General features: G+C 44.6%; 1 protein-coding gene across 1 annotated transcript in view; it reads left to right on the top strand.

Moving 5' to 3' along the window:
* The first annotated feature begins 127 nt into the window (after positions 1-127).
* The window catches only part of LOC129709250 (membrane-associated phosphatidylinositol transfer protein 2), a 127,200-nt gene continuing 110,843 nt past the window's right edge, over positions 128-16,484 (top strand). The window contains exon 1 of the mRNA XM_055655494.1: positions 128-291. The gene's annotated coding sequence lies outside the window, so the exon portion shown is untranslated. The remainder of the gene's footprint in view (positions 292-16,484) is intronic.

The following is a 16,484-nucleotide window of genomic DNA, read 5'->3' on the forward strand; positions in this document are numbered from 1 at the left end:
CAGGTCCCGGTGCTGCAGTGTGAGCTGCGCTGTAGTCTCCTGGGCTGCGGGTGGCGCTGCGGTGACGGGAAGCGCCATCGCCCGCCCGCCCGCCGTGGGCTGCCTGCCTGCCTGGAGCGGAGCGGAGCGGGGCGACGGTGCGGAGAGGAGCGGTGCGCCTCGCCTCGCCTCGCAGCCTGGCCACGGCTCTCCCTCCCCCCCCCACCCCCTCACCTCACCGCCCATCCCGGGCACCGTGCGGTGCGGACCAGTTTGGTGACAGGGCCACCATGACAGCGGCGGCTTGCCAAGGTGAGTCGTGCCGCAGACACAGCGGCGGGGCGGCTCCGGTAGATGAGGTGAGCGGGGCCCGACCGGGAAACAGTACACACGGCGCCGGCGGCTGTGGACCAGAGCACTCGCGGCCTGCGGGCGGGGTGGGGGGTGAGGGGAGGCCGGCGTGTGGAAGCCCGGCCTGGGCTGCCGGCCCCGCTCCACCGTTCAACGGCGAGTTTTTCAAACGCCAGCCCGGGCCCGGTTGCTAGGAGACGGGGCCAAGCGGCCGCACTGCGCGAGGCTGCGGGACTCAATGTCCAATTCATTGGGTTTGTTTCATCCAAACGTTTAATGGGCTCTGCTCTGCTCACCTCATGGACTAGACTAGGATGTGGGTTGCTCCAGCTGTGCTGCCAGCCGCCACTCGCAGTGATGCAGGGCGCTCTCTATGTCTCTCTGCCTCCCTGTCTCTCTCTGTGTCTCTCTCTCTCAGTCTCCCTGTCTCTCTCTCCCTCTCTCTCTGTGTCTCTCTCTCCCTGTCTCTCTCTCTCTCTCTCTCTCTCTCTCTCTCTCTCTCTGTCTGTCTCTCTCTCTCTCTCTCTCTCTCTCTCTCTCTCTCTCTCTCTCTCTCTCTCTCTCTCTCTCTCTCTCTCTCTCTCTCTCTCTCTCTCTCTCTCTCTCTCTCTCTCTCTCTCTCTCTCTCTCTCTCTCTCTCTCTCTCTCTCTCTCTCTCTCTCCCTCTCTTTCTCTCTCTGTCTCTCTCTCTCTCTCCTCTCTCTCTCTCTCTCTCTCTCTCTCTCTCTGTCTCTCTGTCTCTCTCTCTCTCTGTGTCACTGGCCCCAGTTTGGGTGTTTCCCCAGCAAGCCGGCATTTATTGCCCATCCCCTCCCTCATCATCGCCTCTCCCAAATGTTTGCAAACCTGGTGACGGTGAACCCGCAAAACGAGTTTCGGGATTTAGATTCATCCAGTGGCCATGACGTTGTTTTCAAGCTAGCATCCATCAGTGTGGGTTGTTTGCCGGCGATGGTGTTTGCATGTGTCTGCGGCCCTTTCTTGATGGCTCAGACTGATGGTTTGGCTGGGAAGTTGCTGCATTTGCATTTTGTGATGATACTGCAGCCATGTTGAGTCGGTGGGAGGTGGCAATGAATAAGATAGTGGATGTTCAATCAATTGGCTGCTTGATTTTGGAGGCACATGGAGAGTTTCCACTGCGCTCTTCATAGAGTAATACAACGTGGAAACAGGCCCTTCGGCCCAACTTGACGACACCGGCCAACATGTCCCAGCTACAATCGTCCATATCCCCCACAAACCTGTTCTATCCATGTACCTGTCTTAACTGTTTCTTAAATGTTGGGATAGTCCCAGCCTCAACTACCTCCTCTGGTGGCTTGTTCCATACACCCACCACCATGATAAAGTTACCCCTCAGATTTCTATTAAATCTTTTCCCCTTTACCCTAAACCTATGTGCTCTGGTCCTCGATTCACCTACTCCGGGCAAGAAACTCTGTGAATCCACCTGATCTATTCATCTCATGATTTTATACACCTCAATAAGATCACCCCTCACCCTCCTGTGCCCCAAGGAATAGAGTCCCAGCCTACTCAACCTCTCCCTATAGCTCACACCCTCTAGCCCAGGCAACATCCTTGTAAATCTTCCCTGTACCCTTTCAAGCTTGACAATATCTTTCCTATAACATGATGCCCAGAACTGAACACAAAACTCTAAATGCGGCCTCACCAACGTCTTATACAACTCCAATCATAGGATTATCCCTATTCAGCATCAGTGAGGCCAAACATAGACTGGACACTCGCTCCATCCCCCACCCATGTCGCACTTAATGCATAATGCATTTCGTTGTCTCTGTACTGTACACTGACAATGACAATTAAAATTGAATCTGAATCTGAACCAGCTTCTCATTTTCACCCAACAAACAGCTAACAATGGCCTGTTTCCTTTATCATTGTTACTTTTTTGCATATCTTTCATTCCTTGTTCTTTATCTCGCTACATCATCGTCTATATCTCTCGTTTCCCTTATCTCTAACTAGTCTGAAGAATGGCCTTGACCTGAAACTTCACCCATTCCTTCTCTCCAGAGATGCTACCTGTCCTGTTGAGTTACGCCAGCTTTTTATCTGTATCCATTAGATGTTTGAAATTGAGTAACAAAGTGCATCCGAGTTTAATATAAATGTTTTCTACAAATGAATGTTATTTACCTGTTATAATTCATCTGCACTTCACGATGCCTTGGCAAGGCTGCCAGCATAATCAAAGACCTGTCTCGCACTGGTCATTCCTTCTTCTCCCCTCTCCCATCAGGCAAGAGGTAAAGAAGTTTGAAAACGCACACCTCCAGATTCGGGGACAGTTTCTGACCAGCTGTAATCAGGCAACTGAACCATCCTCTCATCAACTGGGAAGAAACTGCCTCACATCTAACTCATTAATATGTCACAAAACAACAAGATCACTTCAGTACCGCTGGTCATAGACTTCCAATCAGAACCACAACTTTCCACCACAGCCTCCTATCATCAAGCCAATGTTGGTTCCCATTAGCTAACTCGTGTAGCTTATTCTCCAGAATAATGTTGAGCTGCCCTAGATAGACGCACTGGCACTGCTGAATACAGGTTGTTTTGTTCTTTGTGTACTTGAGAAGATTTATTGTTTTTGGGCAAGGAATGAAGGTTGGACAATAACCCTGGACATAAGTAATGGTGGTAGAGCCATCTGTGTTGGCTAAAGCTTCCAAATATTAATGTCAGAAGATAAATTCACATGAATGTCAATTCTTTAAATATCTCCTGATGAAAGTTTGTATACAAGGAGACAACATGAATGTATTAATGTTACATTTCTGTTTTATGTTGGTCTGTGGTGTTATTAAAATATTTGGACATTTGTGGCCGTATAAGCAGTAAGATATTTAATATGAGGAAATAATTGATGGAATATTGTGAATCCATCACAGCCAATAGATTACTTTGATGTGGCCAGTACTGAATCAGAAACGTCAATGGTGGATTGTCTTCAAAATCCAGTGCCATCCCCGTGGTGTTAGGGCCCTTCAATTACTTGAGCTAAACCACATCATCCTGGTACCATAGGAGCTATACAGTCAGTTTAATTTAATATGTAAAAAGAATTGCATTCCTCTAGGAGGAGTTTCATTGAAAGGCATGATGGAGGATTAGTTATGGCTAATAGTTAAGCAACATAAGTGGGGGCTGCAGCAGATCTGCTACCATGGCAACAATAAGGTCATAAGGAATTGGAGTAAAATTAGGCCATTCGGGGGGGGGGGGGGGGGGGGGGGGGGGGAGAGGAAAGGGGGGGGGAGAACCTAAAAAACATTTTAGAACCAAAAAATACACATTCTGCAAGCATTGTAGAACCAAAAGAGACACTTTTTGCAAACATTTTAGAACGAATAAACACTTTTTGCAAACATTTTAGAACCAATAGACACATTCTGAAAGCGTTTTAGAACCACTAAGGACACTTACATTTGAATAGACATGTGTTCAGTGTTATTCACAGCTCAGAGAAACGTGACCCTCTGCCTTCCTCCAGCTTGCAGACACTGATTGAGGCACACCGCTTCCTGGTTTTATAGTCCCTCCCCCCTGCCCCCAGCAGGGGCAGCAGAGAGAATGAGGAAGTTTGTAAAATCATTAATATCTCTGTCATTTTACATCGACGGGAAAAATCCTCAGCACACATACAGTGGAGGGGGGCTCTGAGCAAGGTGGCCAAAAATTACGGCCGTAGATGGCGGCGTTCTCTCGGAAATCGCAGCACAGATGGCCAAAACCGGTCAAGAACAGACTTTTAGTAATATAGATAGATAAACGTATGTTTATATGTTTTCGAAATACAGCCAAAATGGTGCACAATAGCGCAATAATTTTTGGCCCACCTCAATAACCATTCGCCAGGAGTGTGCAGTAGCAAGTTTTGTTTGGTTTGACAAAGTAATTCCCTTTAAAAACTTTAATTTACTTTCTCCCGCGAACGGCACTGCGCTCCCACTTGCCGGCCCCGTCAGCCTACGCAGTTGGGGTGGGTTGCTGGGCCCGCCGCCATTTTGACTGGCGTCACAACGGGGATCTCTGGTGTGGTTACGGGACCCGTCAGCCGTGGCTGCACAGTTGCGGTAGGGTTGCCTTTGCCGATTTTCAGATCACCATTTTTATCTAATTCCCCATGGGTCGTATAGGTTTGAACCAGGAATAAAGGTAAATACTAATGGTCATATTCCAATAAGACTTTCTGAAGACAAAACCTGTATATGTGCATTTGCTGATTTTTTTTAATGGGAACACTCCAGAATTGTTTAAGCATAGAAAGATTATTTTTGATATCATTGTCAGACCCAAGCAGATCACAGGCTTCAAGCTCCACTTTAGAGCCCCAAACCCAAGCTTATCTTCCAGGGCAACACCGAGAGTGTGCTGCACTGTCAAGGAGCTGTGGTTTTGGATCTTCACATGTAAAGGATCCTATGGCGCTACGTATTTCAAAGAAGAATGCAGGAATTATTCCAGGTGTCAAGAACAATTAATTTCTCTCAGTCAATATCACTGGATCAATGATCCTGATCAAATGATCTAAAGATCGACTAGAATGGCATGTGTGACTTTGTTTTTGATTGCAAATTAATACCAGAAGGAACGTGCCTTTGGTTTCCTCAAGTTTCCTGGAAGTGTATTCTCGATGTGAAATTGCTTGCAAAACAACAGTAACCACATTTCAAAAGTGTGTGGCTGGTGAGATTGAAGTTTGTATTATGCAACTGAAGTTTTTGAATCTCACCTAAATAATAGTTTAAGCTCACATTGCTCGAGATAATTAGAATGTTTCAAATGTGTAGGATTTGTTCATTGCAGTGGAATGAATTTATAGTTGTTCAAAGCATTGGCAAATACTTAATGGGATTAATGGTCTGTGTAGTATAATTCTATAATCAAAATATATATCAAGAAAATTTGTTTTATTTTACTATGGAACAGCTTTTATAATAAGCAAGTTTGGTATTTCAACTGCGCATGCCCAGGTCATAGGTCATTCGCGATAAACATTCTCGCCAGCTGAGCTGCTGCGTGTATACAGACCTGCATTTCATCTGTATTTTCCAGTTTTGCTTCTTCGAGGTAGGAAAATACTGCTTTCACAACTATTAACTAGGTGTATTTATGGTTCATTTGTACAAAACTATGATGATTTTGTTGGTTTTATTGCTTTATGCTTCGAAGTGTATAACTGTTATACCAGTGTCTCAAACTAACTGCTATGTTCAGTAGACCTAACATTGCTTAAAGCAATGTTAGTTGGTTAGTTAGTTAGTTAGTTAGTTAGTTAAACAGTTAGTTTGAAACACTGATATAACAGTTATACGCTCATTGTAGTTATTGGTGTGGCTGGTAAGAACTTCAGCAAACGAACTTATACAGTTTTCTGTGATATAGTTGGATTTGTTCACTTCTTGTGGTATAGTAATGTAACTTTATCAATGGCAGTATGTAGGACATTGGCAGTAAGTGCGGTGATCATTCAGGTCGCGTTGTGTTTTATTTTAACTCAGCTGAAAATAGACAGACTGTTGAAACAGGCTCTAGGAACTCGGCATTTGATGGGGACGCGGAGGGTTCCAGAGGGGAGGCAGGGACAACTTGGAATCCGTCATCAGAGTGGCTCTGTTAATGGATTCATTCCACAGTGAGTTCAGTTTGGAAAGAACACACGCCGGTAGATCCGCGGCCACTGGTTCAGGAGATCGATCCAATTATTGACCAAAAGGCAGTGGAATCCGTCTGTGACAAACTCCACAGTGAGACGTGTCCACAGGAACGGGTGTTCACTCTGATCAATAACTCAAGCACAGTGAACTTCACAATGTAAAACCATCCCAGTCAAAACCGTCCCGGAGAGCAGCCTTGCCTGAGCACTGGGACAACTCTGGGCAAGGTCCCACTGAAGTCAAGAACAACATTCTAGTCACTAAAACAATACGCCTGCGGGCAGGGTGCTTTCTGGGTTATGGGCCGTAGGTTGCTGACCCCTGCCTTAACGGTACATTTGCACCGCATGTAGTTAAAGCATCAGCCAGATCACACCTATACAGTCGCTGCCTGCCTCAGATTAAATATATTTTTACACATAAATTATGAATAAAGATAAGAAAATGTTTCAAATTCAAGTAATATTTTCTTATTCCAGTAGCAAACGCATTAAGGATTAAATGAAAATAATAAATTCTTTAACTTTTTGAATATCTCATATTTGCAGATTAATGAATTGAACTAGAACTGAGACTGTGTAAGTCATGTGTGAACAGCAGAACAAGAAAGGAAGCTATTGAGTTGACAGAGTTCTAGATTAATTCATTGGTAGAATAGTTAACAACTTATACAGAGTTGCGTTTGCTTTTTTCTCCCGAATGACCTTTGACAAATCCCATGATTCCTTGCATTTATTGGAATACCAACCTTGTTTATTGATACTGGACTAAAGAAATTAATGATTACATTCACATGAACTGCCTTGGGACACATAACTGAAAAATGTTATCCGATGCAAGTTGTAAACCAGTGGAAAGTACACAAAGTTCATGATGTATTCTTGAATAGGAATAACTAGAACATAGGATCATAAGTGATCGGAGTAGAATGAGGCCATTCGGCCCATCAAGTCTACTCTGCCATTCAATCATGGCTGATCTATCTCTCCCTCCTATCCCCATTCTCCTGCCTTCCCTCCATATCCTCTGACACCCTTACTGATCAAGAATCGATCTATCTCTGCCTTAATTATATCCACTGACAGCCTCCACAGCCTTCAGTGGCAAAGAATTCCACAGATTCACCACACTATGACTAAAGAAATTCCTCCTCATCTATTTCTTAAAAGAACATTTAATTCTGAGGCTTTGATCCCTAGTCCTAGACTCTCCCACTAGTGGAAACATCCTCTCCACATCCACTCTATCTATCCGAGCCTTTCACTATTCTGTATATTTCAATAAGGTCTCCCCTCATTCTTCTAAACTCGAGGGAAGAGAGGCCCTGTGCCATCAAACGTTCATCATAAGTTAACCTACTAATTCCTGGGATCATTCTTGTAAACCTCCTCTGGACCCTCTCCAGAGCCAGCACATACTTCCTCAGATATGGTGCCCAAAATTGTTCACAATATTCCAAATGCAGCCTGACCAGCGCAGGACTTGTAGATTAACTTTTTGGGAATCCTGCACCAGCACTCACAAGTCCCTTTGCACCTCCGATTTCTGGACTCTCTCCCCATTTAGAAAAAAATCTACGCCTTTATTCCTACTACCAAAATGCATGACTCTACACTTTGCTACGTTATATTACATCTGCCACTTCTCTACCCACTCTCCCAACCTGTCCAAGTCCTTGTGCACAGGCCCTGCTTTCTCTACACTACCTGCCCCTCCACCTATTTTCATATCATCTGCAAACTTGGCCACGAAGCCTTTAATCCCCTCGTCCAAATCATTAATATACAACATGAAGAGCAGCGACCTTGGCACCAAGCCTTGCGGAACTCCGCTAGTCACTGGCATCCAACTAGAAAAAGCCCCCTCCTGTTGCCTTCTGCCATCCAGCCAACCTGCTATCCATGCTAGTATCTGCCCTTTGATACCGTGGGCTCTTATCTTCCTTAGCAGCCTCACGTGTGGCACATGCAGATGAAGCCTAAGATTATCAACTCTTGCAATGCCTTAACTCCCATTATCTTCATGCTAATTGGGAATTAAGCTTTGTTGGATTGTCTGTCATCTTGATAGAAACCTCTGTACGTCTCAGTTATCTCTGTTGCATGCATTGTACATGTTTATGTATAAAAAGGATCCAAAAACCAATTTGTACATTAAATGATGGGCATCTCAAAACATCCAGAATGCGCACTGAGCTAGTAGTTGTGCGCGTGCCTTGTTGCTGGTTTTGGATTTAGTTTTAGTTTAGAGATACAGCGCGGAAACAGGCCCTTCGGCCCACCGGGTTCGCGCCGACCAGCGATCCCCACACACTAACACTATCCTACACCCACTAGGGACAATTTTTACATTTACTAAGCCAATTAACCTACAAACCTGTACATCTTTGGAGTGTGGGAGGAAACCGAAGATCTCGGAGGAAACTAATGCAGGTCAAGGGGAGAACGTACAAACTCCGTACAGACAGCACTCGGGTCTCCGACGCTGCATTCGCTGTAAGGCAGCAAATCTACTGCTGCGCCACCGTTATTTAGCCCTACATTCATAACACGATCATGCCCTTCTTGACATTTCGTCACTTGATTGGTTAGCTCTCCTGAACTATTTAGTGAGTCAATTGTCTCGTCATCGAGCATATATAACTGATCAGGTTTAAATGTCGTCTTGTTCTAACTATAATAACAGGTTCATTTCAACTAAGCTTATGATTACTTTGCAAAGGAAATGGATGTGTTAACTTCTGGTATATAGAACTAAAAGTAATCTGTAGTCTCAAGGGACCTTTAATATTTGTTCTTATTTTTATAGAGTGATGAAAGTAAATCTCCATGCTTATGCGGTCTATGTAGTAAGCATTAATGGGTTTTTCCAAATGCTTGTTGCCCTCTGAAAGTGTTGGTTAGATAGAGCTCTCAACAACTGTTAACATGAATTATGCCAGGTAGTGTTGAAACAATATGGGCCGTGATTGTCTGTAAGTTCTCTGTTGTACACAGTTGCTTCATTCATCTTGAATGGTGTTCATATGCACAGGTTCCAACTTAAAGGATAAAATGATTAAACAAGTTCACTGTTCAGAATTTGAGGTCTTGCCACATCTGACTGTGAATGGCGGTGGATGAAGGGAATCGGTCCAAAGACTCGAGTCACACCTTTCACAAAGGTAGATGGTTGTGGTTGTTAGAGGTCAATCAAGGTCACTTGCAGAATTACTCAAGGCATTATCTAGATAATCTTCAACCCCTTCATCATGGGCATCTTGGTTGGCATGGACGTGTTGTGCTGAAGGGCATGTTTCTGTTCACTGTGACTATTCCTATCATATTGTTAGGTCAGAAGTGGGAATGTTTGCTGATAATCAGAACTCAGCAGATGAAGCAGCCCATTCTGACTGCAGCAATAACTGAACCACATTCAGACCTGGGCTACTAAATAGCAAGCCACCACCTACCCTTGACATTCATTGCTGACAATGGCATCACCATTGAGAATTACCACTAACTCACTGGAGTGGCCACTATGGCGTGTCAGTGGCTGGCTTTCCGACAGTAAGGCATTCACAACTCTCCCTAGAAATGTCCAAAGGACCAAGGTACAAGTCAGAGTGTGATAGAGCACTTCTCAACTGCCTGGAGCAGTGCAGTCAACAAGTCTCAAGAAGCTTGACACCACACTAACAGCCTGCTTGATTGGGACTAATAACAACGAGAAACAAACCTGAGAGTATCCCCTCCCAAACTCCTAACATCTGTCACCATGGACAAGGGCAGCAAGTGCATGGCTAGACCAGATTCTCCAACAAGTCTTGCACAGTGCTGAGTTGGAAGTATTGTACCAATTCTTCATTGATGCTGGATGACACTCAAAACGTCCTATCAAATAACACTGTTGGAATATTTTCACCAGAAATACTTCAGCGGTTCAAGAAAGTGGCTCACTGTCTTAAGGCGTTCAACGATGGAGAGTAAATGTCCTGCTAGCAATGCCCAGATCCTGAAAATGTCAATATAAAAAATTAAAACTACCTCATTGGTGGAAGAGACTGGAAGGTCATCTATGTCATAAGGTCATACGTGATAGGAGCAGAATTAGGCCATTTGGCCCATCTAGTCTACTCTGCCATTCAAACATGGCTGATCTATCCTTCTATCTTAACCCCATTCAACCTGCCTTCTTCCCAAAACCGCTAACACCCATACAAATCTAAGGTAGACAACAATACTGGAGGAACTCAGCGGGCGAGGCAGCATCTATGGAGAGAAGGAATAGGTGACGTTTCGGGTCGAGATCCTTCTTCAGACTACCTCCCTACTTCCCGTACAAATCTATATCTCTGCCTTAAAAATACCCATTGACTTGGCCTTGGCAATGAATTCCATAGATTCACCACCCTATGACTAAAGAAATTCCTCCTCATCTCCTTCTGTAAATTGCTCGTTCTAAGCTTCCCCCCAGTCTAGTTTCAGTCAAAAACCACTGAATCAAGCACTTAATCAACTAATCTTTATTTTGACAAACCACAATTACCGTACTGTACCTATCCCACCGCAGGTTCGATCCTCGTATCTGCCTGATCAAGCCCTCTAGGCCTCGCTCAAACAGAGACACTCCAGAAGGTCACGCAGTCCCAAGCGCTCTCCCAGAATATCGACGCGGGACCTCATGGCAGCGGACTTTTATAGGTCCCTGGACCTTGAGGGGCCAAACAACATAGGGTGGTCTCTTTACAATCCAATTACAGATATCGATTAACCCCATACAGAACAGACATTTCCCTAACCCAATAATACAGCAGCATACATTGTATTCAAACGGCTTCTCAGGGAAGCAAACATAGCAACATTTACCCTGATCTGCAAGAAAACCAGACAAGGCTCAATACCTCATCCAATCGACATTCGGCAAAGTGAAACTCTGCAACATTATTTACAATTATTTACATGGTGTATGTCTGGTTTGCAGCCATCCATTCTATGTATTTTGCACCTAATTGACAGGATCTGCAGATGTTCTTATTCTTTTCCTACAGCTTGGATCTAGGCTCTAGACAAACTGGCACCACTCTGCAGCTTGTTCCACAGAGAGCACTTTCAAATTGACCAAATCTCCCAGCAGCCCTGAAGCTTTTACCCCATTTTAGAGTCCTAGCCTCTCCAATCTGGCCAGGATTAACACTTCCAAAAGGAACATCCTTTAATTGTGAGGCTATGACCTCTGGTTCTAAGCTCTTGCACTAGTGGAAACATCCACATGTCCATGTGTGTTCAGCCAGAGTGCGGAATGGATAATCCACCATACGTTCTTCCTGGTCTTCAGTTTGATTCGCTCCCCATGCTATCAATCATTGGCTGAGCCCTAGATACATGAAAGGCCAAGGGACCAGGCAGCATTGTGGCTATAATAACCCACAGATCGCTTGCTTGGCACCCGTTTAACAATAGGAAACACTCATTCCCTCCATCATTAGCACACAGAGGATGCTTGCACATCATATTCAACATTCACTGTAATTACTCGCCATGGGTGCCCATAAGTGGCAACAATGCATCATTTCCTGATGTGTCTTTTGTGTATGCCTTGACAGGGAAAACAATGACACACTTGTATAATAGCCCCTATTGACCCTTTAATCTGCAGGTCTCTGAGGCCATTGTCAGAACATCCTTTCATCTGCTTGCATTTGACCTTCCAAAATGCATCACTTTGCATGTTAGATTAAATGTTATCTGCCATCAGTAAAATGCTGCAGATGTTCTACCAATCGGTGGTAGCTAGTGCCATCTTCTTCGCTGCCATGTGCTGGGTCAGCAGGGCGAAGGCCACGGATGTCAATAGGATGAACAATCTCATCAGGAAGGCTGGCTCCGTCCTGGAGCGGAGTTGGATGAATAGACAATAGGTGCAGGAGTAGGCTATTCGGCCCTTCGAGCCAGCACCGCCATTCAATGTAATCATGGCTGATCATCCCCAATCAGTACCCCGTTCCTGCCTTCTCCCCATATCCCCTGACTCCGCTATCTTTAAGAGCCCTATCCAGCTCTCTCTTGAACGTATCCAGAGAACCTGCCTCCACCGCCCTCTTGAGGCAGAGAATTCCACACACACACAACTATCTGTGAGGAAAAAGCATTTCCTCATCTCCGTTCTAAATGGCTTACCCCTTATTCTTAAACTATGTCCCCTGGTTCTGGACTCCCCCAACATCGGGAACATGTTTCCTACCTCCAGCGAGTCCAAACCCTTAACAATCTTATATGTTTCAATAAGATATCCTCTCCTCCTTCTAAACTCCAGAGTGTACAAGCCCAGCTGCTTCATTCTCTCAGCATATGACAGTCCCGCCATCCCAGGAATTAACCTTGCGAACCTACGCTGCACTCTCTCAATAGCAAGAATGCCCTTCGTCAAATTAGGGGACCAAAGCTGCACACAATACTCCAGGTGTGGTCTCACTAGGGCTCTGTACAACTGTCTCGGAGGGGAGGATGCTCCTCAAACTGCGGAGCATCTTGACCAATACAGCTCACACCCTCCATGACACACAGGTCAACCTGAGGAGCACCTTCAGCAACAGACTGGTTTCACCAAGATGCAGCACAGAATGCCACAGGAGATCTTTCTTCCCTGTGGCTATCAAACTGTACAACCCCTCCACCTTCAGTCCTAGGTCCCCCCCCCCCCCCCCCCCCCCCCTCCCAAATCTCTGCACATCCCCCCCAAGCCTTTCCACTCGGCACTTTAATTTCATGTTTCATGTATTTTGTGTATTTATGACTGTTGGCAGATCAATTTCCCTCCTGGGATAAATAAAGTTCTATCGTATCGTATTTCTCCACACAAGTTTCCAAAGGATCTCTCCCTTACCAACTGTCCTCAGTATCTGCAATTCTGCCAATGTTTATGTTGCATGCAACTTACTCATGAGCTCACCTTTTTTTTAATTCAAATCACTGGGAGGGTTTTGAGAGGTGGGGTACAATCCCCCCCATGTTTTGTGAAACATGTTGCTGCATAACTGCCCGGGACTGGCTGTAGCGCCCAGGTCAGCTCGCCTGCGTGCCCTGGGACTGGCTGTGAAAACGAATTGGAAAAAAATACGCCTGCAGGCCGGATTATTTTGGGTTAAGGGGCGGATCCGGCCCGTGGGCCATAGGTTGCCGACCCCTGTCCTAGATGCCAGGCCTCATTGTGTGTGTGTGTGTGTCCCATGTTTTAAAAGGGTGATAGTGAAGTTTCCAGCACTAAATACTAAAGCACCTGTCCCACTTAGGAAACCTGAACGGAAACCTCTGGAGACCTTGCGCCCCACCCAAGGTTTCCGTGAGGTTCCCGGAGGTTTTGGTCACTCTCCCTAATGGTGGAAAGTGGTTTCAGCGTAGTCGAGGCTTCTTCTAATTTCCTGCGATTATTTTAAAAAAAAAACAAAACCGGCCACAACTAAAAATAGGTTGCCGTTTGGTCGAAGCTGGTGGAGTGGGGTCGCTATTTACTTACAGGCAGTCGAAGGCAATCTCCTTCGCTGACCGGCCATTTTGATTGGCTCATTGGAGTTTTCAGCAAAGATCCTGTAGGATCTTTGGTTTTCAGGACCTAGAAGATCCGCCGGAAGGTAAAATGCCCGCTAATGTTATTAAACTTCTTAAAACTGTCTCCACTCCTTCTCTCTCCCCTTCTCTCTCCCCTTCTCTCTCTCCCTCTCTCTCTCCCCTTCTCTCTCTCCTTCTCTCTCCCCCTTCTCTCCCCCCTTCTCTCTCCCCTTCTCTCTCCCCTTCTCTCTTCTCTCCCCCCTTCTCTCCCCCCTTCTCTCCCCCCTTCTCTCCCCCCTTCTCTCTAAAGGACGTACGGTGCTCTGTGGCAGCCGTTTACCTTCCTCTTCATCGTGCAGACAACGCTCCTCCGCTGTCCCTGGCCCCCACCTTCACGACGTGTTTGTGTGTGTGTGTGCGCGGTCGGTAGCAAAGATGATGGTGGATAGACAATGTTGGAGCGATGTCTACTTTAGGTATCAACATATTAGATTCTGCTTCCTCTGCAACATATTGATCAGAGTATACTGTACACGATACAAAGCTGCAGAGGACATTGTATTATAATCGCTGAAATGTGTAATGGGATACCAGGACCCCATACTTTAAAAAAAATTTTTTTTTTTATTAGAAGTACAGTAAATTATAGTAATACACATCACATATATCTCATTACATTTGTTGGACCACTTCACTTTTCGAGCTTTAAAAAAGGTAGAAATAAAAGAAGTGAGGAAAGTGAGCAAGAGTCGTGAAGGTGCAGGAAAGTGTTGGGAAAAGAAAGCCCCTTAGAGAAGAAGTTAGAGAAGGAAGTAAAGAAAGGAAATAGACCCTAGAAAGAAAAGAAAAAAAAGGAGAAACAATCGCTCTATTATAACACAAAACTCCACAAAAAAGGATATACCAACCGTGTTTTTTTTTTTACCCCCCGATACCAGATCCTGGTACAATTTATTTTTTAAATGACTATTGCACCTTATGCTTGTAATAGTTCCATAAATGCAGACCACGTCTTTTGGAAGTGATCTGCTTTGCCTGCTAGGAGGAGTCTCATCTGGCAAAAACGGGAAAGCAGACTATTATCTAAATGGTGGCCGATTGGGAAAGGGGGAGATGCAGCGAGACCTGGGTGTCATGGTACACCAGTCATTGAAGGTAGGCATGCAGGTGCAGCAGGCAGTAAAGAAAGCGAATGGTATGTTAGCTTTCATTGCAAAAGGATTTGAGTATAGGAGCAGGGAGGTTCTACTGCAGTTGTACAGGGTCTTGGTGAGACCACATCTGGAGTATTGCGTACAGTTTTGGTCTCCAAATCTGAGGAAGGACATTATTGCCATAGAGGGAGTGCAGAGACGGTTCACCAGACTGATTCCTGGGATGTCAGGACTGTCTTATGAAGAAAGACTGGATAGACTTGGTTTATACTCTCTAGAATTTAGGAGATTGAGAGGGGATCTTATAGAAACTTACAAAATTCTTAAGGGGTTGGATAGGCTAGATGCAGGAAGATTGTTCCCGATGTTAGGGAAGTCCAGGACAAGGGGTCACAGCTTAAGGATAAGGGGGAAATCCTTTAAAACCGAGATGTGAAGAACTTTTTTCACACAGAGAGTGGTGAATCTCTGGAACTCTCTGCCACAGAGGGTAGTTGAGGCCAGTTCATTGGCTATATTTAAGAGGGAGTTAGATGTGGCCCTTGTGGCTAAGGGGATCAGGGGGCATGGAGAGAAGGCAGGTACGGGATACTGAGTTGGATGATCAGCCATGATCATATTGAATGGCGGTGCAGGCTCGAAGGGCCGAATGGCCTACTCCTGCACCTAATTTCTATGTTTCTATGTTTCTATCTCTTCCAGGTGTAATGTTTCGCACATGTTTGAAATCCACATTTTTATTGTTGGTATTGGAGTGTTTTTCCAGAATTTGAGTATAAGCTTTTTTCCCCAATATTAGCCCGTAACTAAGTAAGTTCCCATACTTCTTAACTTGCGTTACATTGATCTTTATTCTTCAGCTAAAAGGGGTTTTCATGTCTTAATCTGCACATTACTTATGCTTTGCATTATTGTTATTTGCTTATAGTTCAAATGTCATTATTGGCGAGTAAAAGTTGTATGGTGGGTTTCAGTGAAGTCCACTGAGGAATATGAACTGTGAAGTCTCTGCTTTTGAATCGAGGATGAGTGAACTGGAGTGAATTTTTGTTTTGGCCTTTGCATTTTCACGTTACGAAAACTAGTTGGCTTGAGAAATGAAATTTTCACTGAGCAACGCATATTAGAACGAATAATATTATTCAAAATAATGACTTTAAATGTTTGAAATGTTTTTGTTTATGATGCAAAATACAAACTGTCCAAGGAACATGACATTTTAATTTTATTCTGTGAAGCAGTTTGGCAGCCTATCACATCAGGAATATTAGATTCTTCAACACAGCATTATACTGTTACCTCGTTTGAAACAAAATGGCTGCCTGCAGTCTGTGCACCATTGGAATCTGATCAAGTGGTGAGTTGCTGGTGTCCTCCGATTGTGAGCTGACTGAGATTCCAGAAAATCACTTGTTCTCCAAGGCACAAAGCATCACTGCTTTCACTGTAATGGTTAAGGAATGGTTAAGCAATTGCATTTGAAGCAGAATAATTCTTCAACTGCAGAGGACAGGATTTCTTCACCATTACAACTAGATGTAAAAGTGATTTTTATGTGAGGTATATATTTTTCATCTGAACCTTTCCATCATGTGAAATTGTTCTAGTTTCTGTCCCTTGAAGGAGGTGAGTCATGCCATTTTGTTGTTTTCTTTTCAATGTTTATTTCAAACTACTCACAACATTTAATTTGCAATTCAGTAGCTATGGTGTCTGCAGTTTTGACTGGATTGAATTATCTTTCCTGGAAATGGCCAGAGATTTCATAGCTGGGTGTTTGC

The sequence above is a fragment of the Leucoraja erinacea genome, chromosome 25 (assembly GCF_028641065.1).
Source record: "Leucoraja erinacea ecotype New England chromosome 25, Leri_hhj_1, whole genome shotgun sequence".
Taxonomy (NCBI): domain Eukaryota; kingdom Metazoa; phylum Chordata; class Chondrichthyes; order Rajiformes; family Rajidae; genus Leucoraja; species Leucoraja erinaceus.